This window comes from Sturnira hondurensis, unplaced genomic scaffold (assembly GCF_014824575.4).
Source record: "Sturnira hondurensis isolate 20B ecotype Veracruz unplaced genomic scaffold, ASM1482457v3 Scaffold0005279, whole genome shotgun sequence".
In the NCBI taxonomy this organism is placed as follows: Eukaryota; Metazoa; Chordata; class Mammalia; order Chiroptera; family Phyllostomidae; genus Sturnira; species Sturnira hondurensis.
In genome coordinates, this window is record NW_028077910.1 from 6,017,081 (window position 1) to 6,031,599 (window position 14,519).

A 14,519-nucleotide genomic window follows, 5' to 3' on the forward strand; every position below is an offset into this window, starting at 1 on the left:
AGTGTTTCTTCATTTCTGATATCTGGCAGATGGTGCCCTGATGCTATGATTGGTAGCTAAAATGAGGACCTGGTATTACTTGTGCTTTTTAACTATTTTTTTCAGCTTTCTTTTCCCTCTCTGTTTATCATAGATAGATAAGACTTTATTTTTGATGTTTTCATTAAGTAACTCATCAGCCATTGTGAACTTAGCAAGTGAAGAGAATTTAAAATTTGCTTTCATAACTAATGGTAAGCTGTCCATTTTATAATTTTTAATAGCACAAATTTTTTCTCATTTGTACCTTTTAAAAAAAGATCTCATTTATCTATTTTTAGAGAGAAGGGAAAGGAGGGAGAAAGCGAAGGACAAACATCAGTGTGCTGTTGCCTTTGCCTGGCCCCAACTAGGGACCTGGCCCATAACCCAGGCATGTGCCCTGACTGGGAATCAGACCCACAGCCCTTTGGGCCTCAGGCTGGCACTCAGTCCACTGAGCCGCACCAGCCAGGACTCATTTGTACATTTTTGTCTAGATTATACAGAGATGTTAACATTCATTTTTTATCTAAACCAATAATGGCTTTTGTAATTAAGGCAAAAATTAGTAGCATTGCAAATCTGTTTTTGCTGATGAGACTCAGATGCTCATTGATCTTTTATTGCGAGTCCTCGATTCTTTCACAAAAATTAATAGCTTTATTGAGATATATGATTCACATTTCATAAATTGTACACCCTTTTAGAGTATACAATTCAGTGATTTTTAGTATACTCACAATGTGGTTCAATTACCACCAGTTCCAAAACGTTTATATTCCTTATATTAAATATAGGTGGTAATGTTTTAAGGCAGATGAAGAATTTGAAAAAAATCAGTTCTGTTTTCTGATTTAAATTCACTTGAAAAGAGAAATTGGTGACTTTTTAAGGGCAGAGTTGCAAATTTGGGGTTTTAATTCTGCAAAGAGGATACACACAGTATGGGATTTACTAACAAGTTTAAGTATATTATTCCCTGAGATGTGATTTGAAATCAGGACTTTCATTCATTTGTTTAAGTGTTTTTGCTTCTTCGCTTTGTGCCAAGCTCAGTGCTAGACCCTGGCAGTGCCAAGGGAAATGAGACTCAGCAACCCTGTGGTCGGGTGGGTGGAGAGAATGGTAAAGTCACTCTGTTGGCCCTCACGATGACGATGCCGTCTTGACCGTTAGCTCAGGAGGCATGAAGCCCCTAGAGGTAGCGTGTACCCTGTGCAGGAATAGAATAACCATGAATTTGAGGGAGGGATGTGACTGCATCTGTACAGAAAATTTTGAGAACACATCTGAACATTCTGTGAGAGACCCAGGTCTAATTCTTAGGGGCTGGTTTCCTAGCAGGTCTCTTTTAGGATGTGGACACAGATTCTGAGGCGTGCAGTGAATGTTGCTACGGTTGGTGAGATACGAACTGAAGGGGTCCCACTGTAGTGGGGTTTGCATCTTCACTTGCTTGAGATCTCTACTTAAATATCACCAACCAGAGAGGCCTTTCCTGACCATCTATCTAGAATACACCCTGTCCTGTTCTCTCACTTTGCTTTGCTTTCAATCACTGCTGGGCTAGCTCTCTCATGTTATATAGTCATTACTGCAGCACCCCCACCCACCATCCCCAAAGAGTTGACACATTGTCTTGTTGGCTCTGCTGTCCCCAGTAGAGTGTCTAGCACGGTGTCAGGCACCATAGTCGGTGCTGACATTTGTGTGTGTGCATGAATGAAAGTTCTAAAAGGGGGCACATTATAGAACTCTGTTCCTATGTTTCCTTATATAAGCAGGCATTAATTTTCTCAATACATGCTCTGTTTGTTTTGGCGTGTTTATTTGTGGATGGCAGTTGGGTAAGCGTGGGTTCTCATAGTAAAACTTCCTTCCTTAAGTAAGAAATGTGGTCATCTTTGACCCTAGTGCCTCCCTGCACCCAAACTCAGCTGGTTACTAAGTACCTCCTCAGTGCCTTCTTTCCCTTTTTGCTGTGGCCACCACTCAAGTAGGTGGGATCCGGAAATATTGCTGATTCTCTGCCTCCAGCTTTACAGAGTGATCTTTGTAAAACGCAGATCAGATTATGTTAGTCTACAGCTAAAATCCTTCTGTGCTTCCCATCACCAAAGATTGGATCTAAAACTCTTTAGCATGGCATTCCAGATCTGTCTCAGTTTGTGCAGGCTGTTATAATGAATTTTTGCCACTGGACAGCTTATAAACAACAGAAATGTATTGCTCACACTTCTGGAGGCTGGGAAATCCAAGATGAAGACACCAGCATAGTCCCCTTCTGGTGAGGATCCTCTTCCTGGTTCATAGCCAGGTCCTCCCCGTGTCGGTAAAGGGGGCTAGGAGCTCTCTGGGGATCTTTTGTAAATCAGTAATCTCATATATGAGGGCTACACCCTCATGGCTTAAACTCCTGCCAGTGACCCCATTTTCTAGTATAAAACTTTTGGGGGTGAGGATTTCAACATACAAATTTGGGGGGAACATGGAGTCAGATGATTGCAAGACCTTTCTCAGTGTGGCTGTCACATGGTTTTTCGACTTTTTCCAGCTTCCCCAGCGTACATTCACACATCCTCTTTCTCTCCTTCCCTCTGGCCCTGCTCTGTGGCTCTCTCTACAGGCATTCTTGGGGCCACAGCATGCCAGGTGCTCTCCTGCGCCTTGGCTCTTTGAAAAGGATGCTGTTCCTCCCTTGTCCACCTACAGGGAAACATCCTACACCTCTCTGGAGTCTTCCCTTACGACCCACTTTCCCTGCATGCTCACTCCTGCCTCTCTCTACATTTGCATGGCACTTCCATACACAACGTCGTTTATACACAGTGTACTTTTGTTCATGGGCCATCTAGGCTGCTTTCTCTGTGAGTCTGCCAGCCTTCTGAAGACAGTGTGTCTTATTTGTTCTTGAATTTGCATGCCTCACAGTGCATCGCAGATAGTAGGAACTCAGTAGATGTTGGAATGAAGTAATAAAATTTCAATAAGCTGTCTTATTAACAGATGCAAACCAACTCCCTGGCAGCAGGGAATTTAAGTGCACATGGATCACTGGACTTGGCAACAGAAGTGTATAAACAGACACGTAATAAGCGCTCTTCTTTGTCTTCTCAGACTGTCTTCAGGAATGTTGTGCTTTTGTAGGTGTGAAGAACCAGACATCAGCAGCTGTGTCAAAGCTCATTGGTCCAGGTCTAAACTGAGTCTCGCCATCGTCTTGACAGTGCTTTTCTGGGTCAGTGTGCAGGAGACATGAAATGTTTTTTAGCACAGTTTTTTTAAAAAGGATATAAAAGTGTATTTTATTTTACTTGTTGCCATACTGTTTTTGTCTGTTGGTGTTGGCTTTTATTTGGGGAGCTAATGAGAGACAGGTTGTTAGAAAACCAGAGGCAAGCTGTTTGGTTCACTGACGTACTAAATGAACTCAGGTACGAGCAATCCAGGAATTCTGTGCATCAGGAAAAGCCCATCCTCACCGCCTCCAGGTGCTGTTACCACGGGAACGTGGCCTGCTTTCCTCGGCGACTGGTAAACTGATCATTCCTTTTTTCTCTCTCACCCTATTCATCAGTTCACAGGTGCACATAGTCTCCTCTCAGGCCTTACAAAGAGAAGTCGCAAGTGCACTCACAAACACAAAGGTTCATTTTGTTCTTGAGGACGACAAATATTTAAAAAATATTCCTTTTCATAAAAAACCTAATTCCCACGTTATTTTAATTTCATTATGCCATCAGGGAAAAGATATTCCCTTTTCTCCACTGAGGATGCAGGCTCCACGTGCTTACTGCTTCACAGGAGGCTCCAGCATTAACTTGCATCAGCCTGTCCCGTTGGCCCCGCCCCCACGCACGGACCACACTGTGAGCATGAACACCATGCCGTGAATATTTAGCAGGGAAAACACTTCCCTAGTCTTATTTCCTGGGCATGTTGATGTCTAAGTGAGTTACAAAGTGTGCAGATATACTTTAGAGTCCTTTTCTGAAGCACAAATCCATATCATTTCCTCTTAGGTTAACACTGTGGTGTCGTCTCTTCTCTTCTCTTCTCTTCTCGAACTGAGCTGTAGAAGAAATGGGCTTAGGAAATGAGTCACAAAGACAAAAGAAGGGCCCTTGGAGCTTAGGACGGAGAAAGGTGAAGGGATCATGCCTGGGGGAAAGCAGAGGGAGAAAGGCTGGGTGTGCTCCCAGAAGGGAGAACGCCCATGGGCTTTTCCTTGTACAGCCAGCTGCTGCCGTGGGAGAGAAATGCCTAGAAAGGCCAGCCACCGGTGGGCACTCAGGTATTTATTTAACCAAAAAAACCCCTGCCAAATGAAAGTAATTTGATCTCAAGAAAGAAGCGGAAAATGAGTGCAAATAGACTGTTTCAATATAACTGATCCAGAAAGTGGGTCTGTGTTGAGCACAGATGACCATATCCTAAGGAAGGAAATTCACCAGACAGCCTAATTTACTGTACAAAGTCAGGAAAACACCAGACTGGTTCCTGTTTGTTAGTGGGCACTTCGGCATAGGCACATGGCCTTGGGGCTCTCAGAGGGACGAAGGCGATCAAAAAGCAGAATGAGAAGTCATTGGCAAGAGAATTCAACTGTAAGCTTCCCCAGGGCCAAGAGTACATTTCTTTATCCTCTGTTGTGTGCTGCGTGCCTAGCACTTTGCTGGAGAGGTGCACTCAGTAAAGATTTAATGAATGGCTGGATGGATGAATTGAGTGAATGCACAAGGAACTAATAAACAATGGGTGGGCAAGGCTGGAAGGTTTAAGCAGTGGTGACCTGTTAATGAAGGGAGTTAGCACAGGACGTCTACCAGGCATTGCTTGTACTGTAAGGGGTATTTGCTTGGCTGGACCATTTGCTTGAGAGAAGAGAATTGGTGAGGAAATTCCCATGTTACCTATTCTGGTTGAAATTTTGTTGGGGAAGAAGAACTAGGGGTTGAAAAATGGGTTAAACCGGTTTGGCTGGAGGGAGGGGTCTTGTGCAGAAGCACATTGGGAGCAGTGCAGAGAAAAGGGGGTAGGAACGAAAGCAAGCGGCTTCAGGCTACAAGAACTGGGTGACAGGAAGCCCTTCCATTCTAAGATTGGACAAGCAAGGAAGTGCTTCGGGTGGTTAGAAGGTAAGATACCACGGGCCTGTGGCTGCAGGTTCAGTCCCTTCTCCCCACAGTGCAGGCAGCTGCAGCATGGCCTTCTGCTGCACTTTGAGTGGATGGGTGTGCCGGGTCCGTGTGTCCACGTGTCTGTGTGTCCTCAGAGAGGCAGCAGCTGGAGGCCCCGCCCTCCCCCCTGTTCCAGAGGCCTGGAAACCAATTTCAAACTTTCTTTTTTTACCCACAAGAATTTTCACTGCAGTTTTCAGGTGGCTGTGACTAGAGGCACTTGACCGTTTCACAACATATTTAAAAAAGAAAGAAAAGAATAGAGAAACTTGGAACTTCAAAGTCAATCAATAAACATAGTAAGTTACATTTTAACATGTGTATTAGAAAATACTCAACTTGTTTTTCAGAAGAGCATATTATGTAGTCATATAAAGCCACATTCTCATTATTGTGTGAAAAGGAAGCCCGCATTATACGAGAGGCCAAAGTAATCTGGGAACTGATAAGGTTATAAAAAAACCTCCTGGCCACCCATGATGTAATTTTGTATAAATTTGTAGGAACCTAAAAGGGTGCCTGCTTGCACACCTTCGGATTTTATTGCCAAGTTATAAAATGTTGTTGCCTCTTTGGAGGGTCAGAATAGATTTCAGAGCAATTTGCAGTAGTTATGAAAATTACCCTGTAAAAGTAAGAGAGCAAAATAAAATAAAATATAGATATGAGCCATGACAGATGTTACAGAGTAGGGGAGTGGACGTGCAGACAATGAGTGACATTGTTGTTAGCACGGCCCTGGCAACTCGAGTCACGGATTAAATAATGGACGCCAGTTGGTGGGCCCAGTGAGGAGGGAACAGAGCGCGCCTTGTTTCAGCTTGTCTAATTTCAGACTAATTGCTTAAGTACAGGCTTCTGTTCTTGTTATAGCCAACTTAAACAGTTGAAATATTGTAAATCTTGTAATTCACCCTGGATCGGTAATCAGGACCAAATAAATGAGCTTTGAGCAAAGCATCCTGGTAACTTGTTGCCTTGCCTGAGGAAGGCAAGGCTAATGGAAGCCTGAGGACAAGCAGGCTTCTGGACCTTTCTCTCCTGATCAGGTTTAGCTCACATGCTCTGTGGGGTCTGCTCTTCTTCGAGCTCCTCTGTGCTCATGACTGTGGCTCCTTGGGGTAGAGTGGAAGATGCCACGGGCTGCCCCCATGGACTGGTACAGCACTCTGGTTGTAGGGCCTGGTGTCTTCCTGGGCTGTGGATTTCTGAGGTCTCAGGGAGATCAGCATTTTCCTTTTCTTGCTCTGGGACTTTGTGATCAGCTAATGAGGTGATCCATGTGAAAGCACTTTATTGGCATGAGTGAAGGGATTACTACTTTTATTATTCTAGGGTGTGGAGTTGATGGAGGGAAGAACACGAGTCGGAAGTTCTGGGTTGGAATCATGGAATCATGGGTCCTCTCATTGTAGGTCCTTTCTTTTCTGAATGCATTTTTTTAAAGGTCTTCCTATGGGTTTTTCTTTACCCCTTTAAATCAGAAGTTCTTCACATTTGTGTGTGTGTGCCACAGACCCCTTTGGCATTCTAGTGAAGCTAATGAATCCCTTTTCAGACTAATGTTTAATGCATAAATATAAGTGCATAAAATCAGAATGCATAGGATTATGAAGGAAACCAGTATATTTTATATATATACTAATAGATCATTATCAATACATATACCAAAAACGTAATATTGTAATATACAGTCTTTATTAATGCATTACATATCAAGAGCTAGTGGTAGTTCTAATAACTACTATAATTTTAAAGTGGACATGAGTGGAAATGATACTTTGAGATACTTGCAACAACTGGCAATATGATAGGATTTCTTTGATTCCTTGTTGTGACAAGACACAGCGATGGCTAGTTTTGGAAGTTGGTAAAAGTTAAAATGAAATTCCCCCCCACCCACGGCCTGAGTTCAGTCTGAGATCCCCGAAACCCGTTCCTGGACAGCATCACCCTCTCCTCTGACACTGTGCACTCTCCAGGGGCCAAGTCACCGCTCCCCTCCAGCTGCAGTTGCCTTCCTCGGCACGGAGTCCTGGCTGTAGCCCTCCTGTCCAGGCAGGGAACTGTATGGAGCCCCAGCCCTACATCTCCTGCTGTACCTGCATCCGGATGGCCCCCAGGACCGCATACACAGCCTCTGAGGCCAGCCCTTCACCTTGGCCATCCCACCTCCCTCTTCCTGCCAGCCTAGTCTTTCTTCTGTGTCGCCAGCTCTGTGGATGATGTTAATGACTTCCTCGTGGCTTAGGTTCCAATCCGAACTTCAACAAGGGAGCTGGTGAGCACCTGTGATTATTGCCCCAGCCTTTTTGATAAAGTTTGTGAAAACGTAACCTTGTTTGTTTAAAAGCACTGGTCTGCCTTTTCCCTTACCTGCAATATCTTCTAAATTTCTACTTACCCTGCAAGGTCTAGTTTCTCTTTGCTTATGTTTCCAACATGCACATCTGGTCACTTTCTGGTTGAAAATCTCTCTACATCCCTTTGCCTCCGTGATGTTACATCAGAGAACTCCTGCCTTCCTGGCAGTGGATGCCCCGCCCCTGCCCCACCCCACAAGTCCCCTAGCCTCCCAGAGCTCCCTGTGGTCCCTCCAATGGCCGGCTCCTCATTTTCTCCTTTGCTTTGGCAGGGTCAGTGAATGCCTTCTACCTGGGCATCCCTTCCCTGCCATGTTGCCTTCGGGTCTCAGCTCTGTGTCTGCTTTGCTGGGAAGCCTCTCATATCCCGCCTGCGCCATCACGAGGACTGTCTACAGAACAGTTCTTGTCCAGCCGTCTCCTCCTCCCATGCTTTGACCAGACTGTGGCCAGCTTTCACGAGCACTGGGTACTCCGGGAGCAGAATTAGTAAAGTCTGTGCTCAGGAAGGAGCACTGCCTTCAGAGCCAAACCGCTTGGAGTCTAATCCCAGCACCACCACTAGCTATTGACCTTGGCATGATACCCTAATTTAGGTGTTTTGCTTTTCTCATCTGCAAAACTGGTATAATAATAGAGTGGTGAGTTTTAAATAAGTTAATACTTGTAAAATGCATTAGAACCAGTGCTAACTTGTAGTAAAAACTTAAACATTAGCTACAGTTATGAGTTTCAGCTTTAATAACGTGACTTGGGCTCATTTACGACTCTTTAATTTTTACTGGAGTTTTAGTAAAGGCCATAATGTAATTTGAAACCTGGTGTTTAATTGTTCTTATCTCCATTGAGATAGATGTTGGAGGTCCGATTTTAGCAGAAATAATTAATATGAGACAAACGAAACACTTTGTGACAAAAGGTAAGAAAAATATTGGAAATACAAGCTTTTAATGTAGAAAGATGGAGATGCTATCCCACCAGTAGTGACCAAGATGAATTGGAGATACTTCCATATTTCTTTCATTTCTGAGATTATGTGGACTTCACAGGAATTTTTTTTGCAGATCTTTGGATAAAGGAGAAGTCAATATTATTCATCAGAGGATTTCTCTTTGAGTGCAAATTATTATACATGTTTGCAAAGCAGATACACAGAAAACAGATGGTTTTGAATATACATACTCTTTTTTTGCATGAGTATTTTCATATCCCCTAGATATAATCTGCTCTTGTGGGGGAAAATTTTTCATGATACTTACTACACATTATATGTGTCATGAATGTACTCTTGTAATGCAGTGTTTTTGTTTTTCTTCCGACCTCCAAGTTTAACTGTTCTAGCCTTTTCTGAGTTTTGCCACCAGGTGGGGTAGTGGCTCCTTTTTAGGGTGGTTTTCCCGTGGCGTGGCTGTGACTGTTGCTCCCCTCATTCTCACATGACCCCACAGGACACTGTGGAGCCCCGTCCTAGGTAAGGGTGGGGGAGGCTGGCGGCTCTCAGATGTGGGGGAGTCTTTGGGTTTTTCCTGTCTGATCTTGTTGAGCTCATAGGCTGATGACTTTGGTTTCATAGGCTTCGAGTTACTTGAATTGTTTCAGAAATACACGTAAATCTATTTGGCAACAAGTGAATCAAGTTTTTCTTGGAATATTTGATCCAATCTTATGGATTAAAAGAAGCAATAAGGTTAGGTAACTTGGACCATTATATAGCTGTTATTTAAATAAGATAGAAATCAAGCTGTTAGAATTAAAACTCTTCTAGGAATTGAAAACTAGGGGAAGATTGTGTATATTGGAGATACATTATATTAAAAAGCATATTATGGAATCTTATTCTGTCTTAGGCAATATGCTGGAAGATTATTGACTTTTAAGATATAAATTCCTTAAGGAAATCATCAATTACATTTGAATACTTTTCTATATTTTGAAAAATATAGAATGAAAAATATAAATTCTATACTTTGAAACCATATTGAGTCACATTAAGTCCCATTTTAAACTATAAAAAACTCAAAAACTACCAAAAGTCTTTTTATCACATATATATGAGATTGAATTATAAGTGATTTTCAGGTTTACAGATACCAAGTGAGCGTTAGAAGTTAGAAGGTTCTTTGAGAAATTTTGTTCTTGAACTTAAATTAGCTTTTAGACTTTAGTGATTAAAGAGGTTTTAGACCTTTGTAATGTGACCCCTCCAAAATCTAAAAACATGGATAACATGCAACTTTGAGACTCAGAAACGGCAATTTCACGTGTGCCTCTTGCGAAATCCTGGGGCCGTGTGTTTTACTACCATCACCACCCAACTTGGGTAACAATGTAAGTCTCAATTCCCCGCCCAAATGGAGGGCAGACTGTATTCTTCTTGTTTAAAATAAATGAGTCACTTTTGTGCGTATCAGAAGGGGGTCAAGGGTATGCATTCTCTTCAAGTTTGTGTGTTACAGTTTTCTTGGACAGCAAGGACAAAAACAAAGCCTGAAGCCTCTGCTCATTCCGTCTGTGGATTTTATATTTCTCACAGTAGCCCAGTGTCTAGTTAACATGTGGGGTGTGGTTTCCAGTTCATTACTAAACCTTATAGGCTGAAGTGCTTTGTGGGCTTGGCTTTGACTTAAGTTGCCTTTAGGGAGGCGGCCAAAAGCAGGGAACAGACTGCTTTCCCTGTGTAGGTGGATTCCCAGGGCTGTCAGTGCTTCTCCCCCTCTCGGCGACCAGCTGCTTTGGAGATTAGCTTCATCGTAAGGGTTCTTTCGCTGAAGCAGCATGAAGAGACTCTTTTCAGGGGGGCACCAGGTTAGTACGCAACATTTTGAACTTTGTGCTGCATGTCAGGTTTGCTTTCTGTGCTCACTGGGCAATGAAATGACAGCACAGCATTTATGATGTTGCTGTGTCCTTTTACAAAACAACGGAGATTGGGAGGTATGGTTGTCCTTATAATATGTGCATTGTTTGACGCTCTTAAATGCCGTGGAATGCACAATGAAACGTCCCATGTGTGTTGGATTCGCAGTCCAGAGATTTGTTCTTGTTTGTAAGCGTTTTCAGTTCCTTTTTCAGAGTTACTCTTTTTGGTGTCCTCTCATTAAATCTTTTGGGCATAACTATGATTGTAGACACAGTTGGTTCCAGTTTATTTTTGAACACTGGGCAGCAGGGCGCTGCGCCCCGGCTAGTGGTGTCGTTTCGCCCACAGTCCCGATGCACGGTTCTCCCTGGGGCCTGCTCCAGAGTTGCAATGGACCACAGTATCGTTTTAATTTTCTCTTTGAAACATGTGTCGTTTTTCTAGAATGCCTCGTCAAATACCTGCCTAACAGCGGATGTGGGCAGTGTGTACAGGTGGATTAAGCTGGACTGAATTCCTTCCTTCTTGTCACTGTTTTTGAGGGAGTCCTCAGAATCCGAGATTACTCTAGGACTAGATAGGACTATAAAGATTACTGCTAATAGTAATAAAATGAGATTAAGTCAGGAAAGCTATGTATTGTGATACCATTTTCTTTAATTTCCTTAACCTAAAGATCTAGAGAGCAATTTCTCCTTTGTGAGTTCATCACAGAAGGCATCCAGCGTAAAATTGTTCTGTAACACAAGTTCAGTTCGATGCTGTCTTAAGTTTACAACACTTTAGGAAATATGCTTTTGATTTACGTTATTTTAAGAGTGCTTCTGTTCAAGGTAACGCACTAATGTTTTAACATGTGATACGGTGCTTCTGCTATTACCATTTTAGTCTTCTATGGTTTTTGTTTGTTTGTTTGTTTGTTTGTTTTCCCAGCTGGGAAATAGTGTTTCATTTCAGAAAGGGTCTGTTCTCTCATCTTCAGCTCTGTTTAATAAAATCGAAGGAGAATGGAGACAGAAATAGGTGCTTCAAAAACATCTCTGAGGTGACTCACTAAGTTTTAAGGGCCCAGTTCCCATTTCTACCGAGGCAGAAGTTGTCAGGTTGAATGACTGCATGCCGCTTCAGGACTACAAAGCAGGCTGCACCCCGAACCCCTAAGACCTAACTGTGCAGCCAATGACTGACCTGCTCTGCAGGTTCTCTCCTTAACAGTAGATCCACCAACTGTGATATACTTAATATATGCTATTATTGCATGTATGTGCTATTAACTAGTAGGTGTTATTCATTTAAATCTTAAAGGAAGACTTTTATCAATTTGATTGTAGCTGCCCAGTGATTTTAAAAGAACAATGTTAAGACATTTTGCTCGTTTGTGCTTGTTTTGCATGGATGACAGCCTGGAAAAGCTGATTTATGTGTGCTAGGTCTCAGTTTCTGTGTTCGCAAGTGTTTCATGTCCTCTTCTTCTAGAGGTAACAAAACAAAATACCACTGATCAGAAACAGAAATAAACAATGAAGCAAAGGATAAACTAAGAGGAGAAATGCCCTAAAGTCCAAATTTTAGGGTTTTCCCAAAGAATATCATTTAAAATAAGTTTCTTTCAAACATGGGGAGAAAAAAAGACTAGAGTGCTCAAAATATGTAATTTTGGGATAATGTATTTAAGCAAATCTTATTCCTGATTCTAGGTCTGTAACACACGTTGCAATTCTTGCTCTTGTGTTGCTGGGCTAGTTTCGTTTTATTGCATTTCAGCCTTTTGGCAAAAATCAAATAGGGATAGGCATTTTCTCATTTCCACTCATTTTAAGTTACACTTTGAGTTAATTAATTTATATATATATGTATATATATATATATAATGTTCACCTGAGGATATGCTTTGATTGATTTTAGAGAGAGGAAAAGAGAGAGAGAAAAATATCAATGTGAGAGAGAAACATCCATGGGTAGCCTCCTGTACATGCCTTGACCAGAATCAAACCTGCATCCTGGGCCTGTGCCTTGAGCAGGGTTGAACCTGCCGTTGTTTGGTGTGCAGGACCGCGACTCAACCAGCTGACCCACCTGGCCAGGGCTGAGTTCATTACTTTTTATCCAGCATACTTTCTTGTTGTTATTCCAAGTACTCCAGATGTCTCATTAGTGTTTGAAGGCTTGTGAACCTAGCTGATGACCCAGAAGCATGTGAACCTTATTTCCTTTTAAAGTTATTCTGAGTTTTGATGTTGGACACACATCCTTAGGCGAATTATTTCAACATGAGTTGGCCCACACTCCAAACATTGGGAAACTTGAACGTCAGTAGTAGATTATAAGCACTCTGAAAAAGAAATGAGTAAGTAGGGGTTGTTGTGATATTAGAGGTGGTTTTCTGACTGCCGAACCTTGATAAATTTTCACCTATGGGCCTGTTCCACTCACACACCCCACATCATTCTCATTCCCGCCCATGGTCTTAATCTTCACTGTGTATCTTTCGGAAGGTGCCGACTCTCAGTCTACAGTTCTGCCTTGTGAGGAGTCATGCGATGGCTGCAATGACCAAGGCCGCTGCGACCTTTTCCTTGCTTACCCCCCCCCCCACCTCCCGCCGGGGTCTCGCTCTTGGTCCTGCTCTCTGAAGATGCCTGTGTGCTGGTGCGTGGATCTTGTGCTTTCGAATCAGGGAGCAGGGACAGAAAGTGGGGGAGGCTGGGATTCCATCCCCCCGGAAACTCACTGTTTTATTCCTGACAGTACATACCGACTTCCTAATGGCATTGCAAAGGCGGAGGGCAGACTTTACTCCAGGTCTGACCTGACCGCAGACCTCCAGTCTACTCTCTCATTCTGAAGAAACAAATTCAAGTCCCCCCTCTGGCGTTTCCGGAGGTGATGTAAGAGCAGTCAAGGCAGGAGTACCAGAGGCAGTGGTAAGAGTAACAATAACAACTAGCTCCCAAAAACGTTCCCTAAGGGCAGGCCTATTCCGAGCCGACTATTTAATCCTCACAACCACCCAGTGGTGTCGATGTCTTTATTATCCCCATTTTCCCATTGTGGAAACTGTCTCAGGGAGGTTATGTAATCTGTCTCAACTCATAGCAGCTAGTAAGCAGCAGTAACAGTATTGTGCCTTGGAGGAGTGATGTGGTGCAGAAAATTTAATTGACATGAGAAGTTGATGTTCTTGGGAAATATAATCTGCTATTTATTAATAATGAGAAGCAGCCATGTAAATACTGACATCTGCGTTGCTCTTCATACTTGAAGGTGCTTCTATTGATCCACCGCCCACCAGTGAGGCGTGCATGGCCTTTCTGTTCTTTTTCTCCTGGGTGTGTGGGGGCCGGGGTTGAGTGTGTGTTCTGCTTTCTCAACTCTTCTGCTGGTGACCAATGGCTAGAATATTCTGACCAAAGGCAGGATGTGGAGGTGGCCTGTGGTCGGTAAATGAGACCAATAGTGACCAGTCCACATTGGAGAAAAAGCCCACAGCATTGGGAACTGTCTTGCAACTACATAAGCTAGTCTTGGAACTCTTGAGATTTTTTAAGGCTAAAATAATAAAACACTGAAGCTAGGAACTTGGTTCTTATTGTTTAGCTTGAATTAGGCCTGTGCAAGTGCCTCTCCATTTCTGCCCGGTGTGATTTCCTGCTGATAATCAGAGCTCTGGTTGTTTTGTTAGTCCTGAAGGCTTTCTGAGGCTTAGTGTAAAGCCAAGAATATGAGGTGTGTATTTCCTTTAAAAATATCAATGTGCATTTGAAAACGTTGGGCAAACAACCTACATGTGGCTTAAACTTAAACCTGTGATAAATAAGCTTTGAATTGTTAATAACATATTAAAAGATTAAGGAGCCAAGTTTTTTAAAAAAGGGAAAAAAGAAATCAAAGAAAAATTCTGATCTTTGGGTGGGGAAGCACTTTCTCTTCCTAAAACCAAGAGAAGAAATCACCAAAGGAACAGGGTAATAGAGCGGAATTTTTTAGGTAGAAGAGTGAAAACTTTCAGGGCAGAAATGCTCATTGAAGCATCATTATTTATTATCATGAAAAGTTGGAAATAAAACATACAGTACAAGAGGAAAACTTCATGAT

The 14,519-nt window shown here is 42.7% G+C and overlaps 1 protein-coding gene across 4 annotated transcripts in view; it reads left to right on the top strand.

The window, feature by feature from the left end:
- Window positions 1-14,519, top strand: part of PLD1 (phospholipase D1) — a 183,466-nt gene that overhangs the window by 19,768 nt on the left and 149,179 nt on the right. The window contains exon 1 of one of the 4 annotated variants that reach the window (XM_037046523.1): window positions 10,182-10,369. The exons of 2 other annotated variants lie outside the window; for them this stretch is intronic. The gene's annotated coding sequence lies outside the window, so the exon portion shown is untranslated. Of the gene's footprint in view, window positions 1-10,181; window positions 10,370-14,519 lie in introns of those variants that run through there. One more of the 4 variants, XM_037046525.1, reaches the window with a different exon arrangement.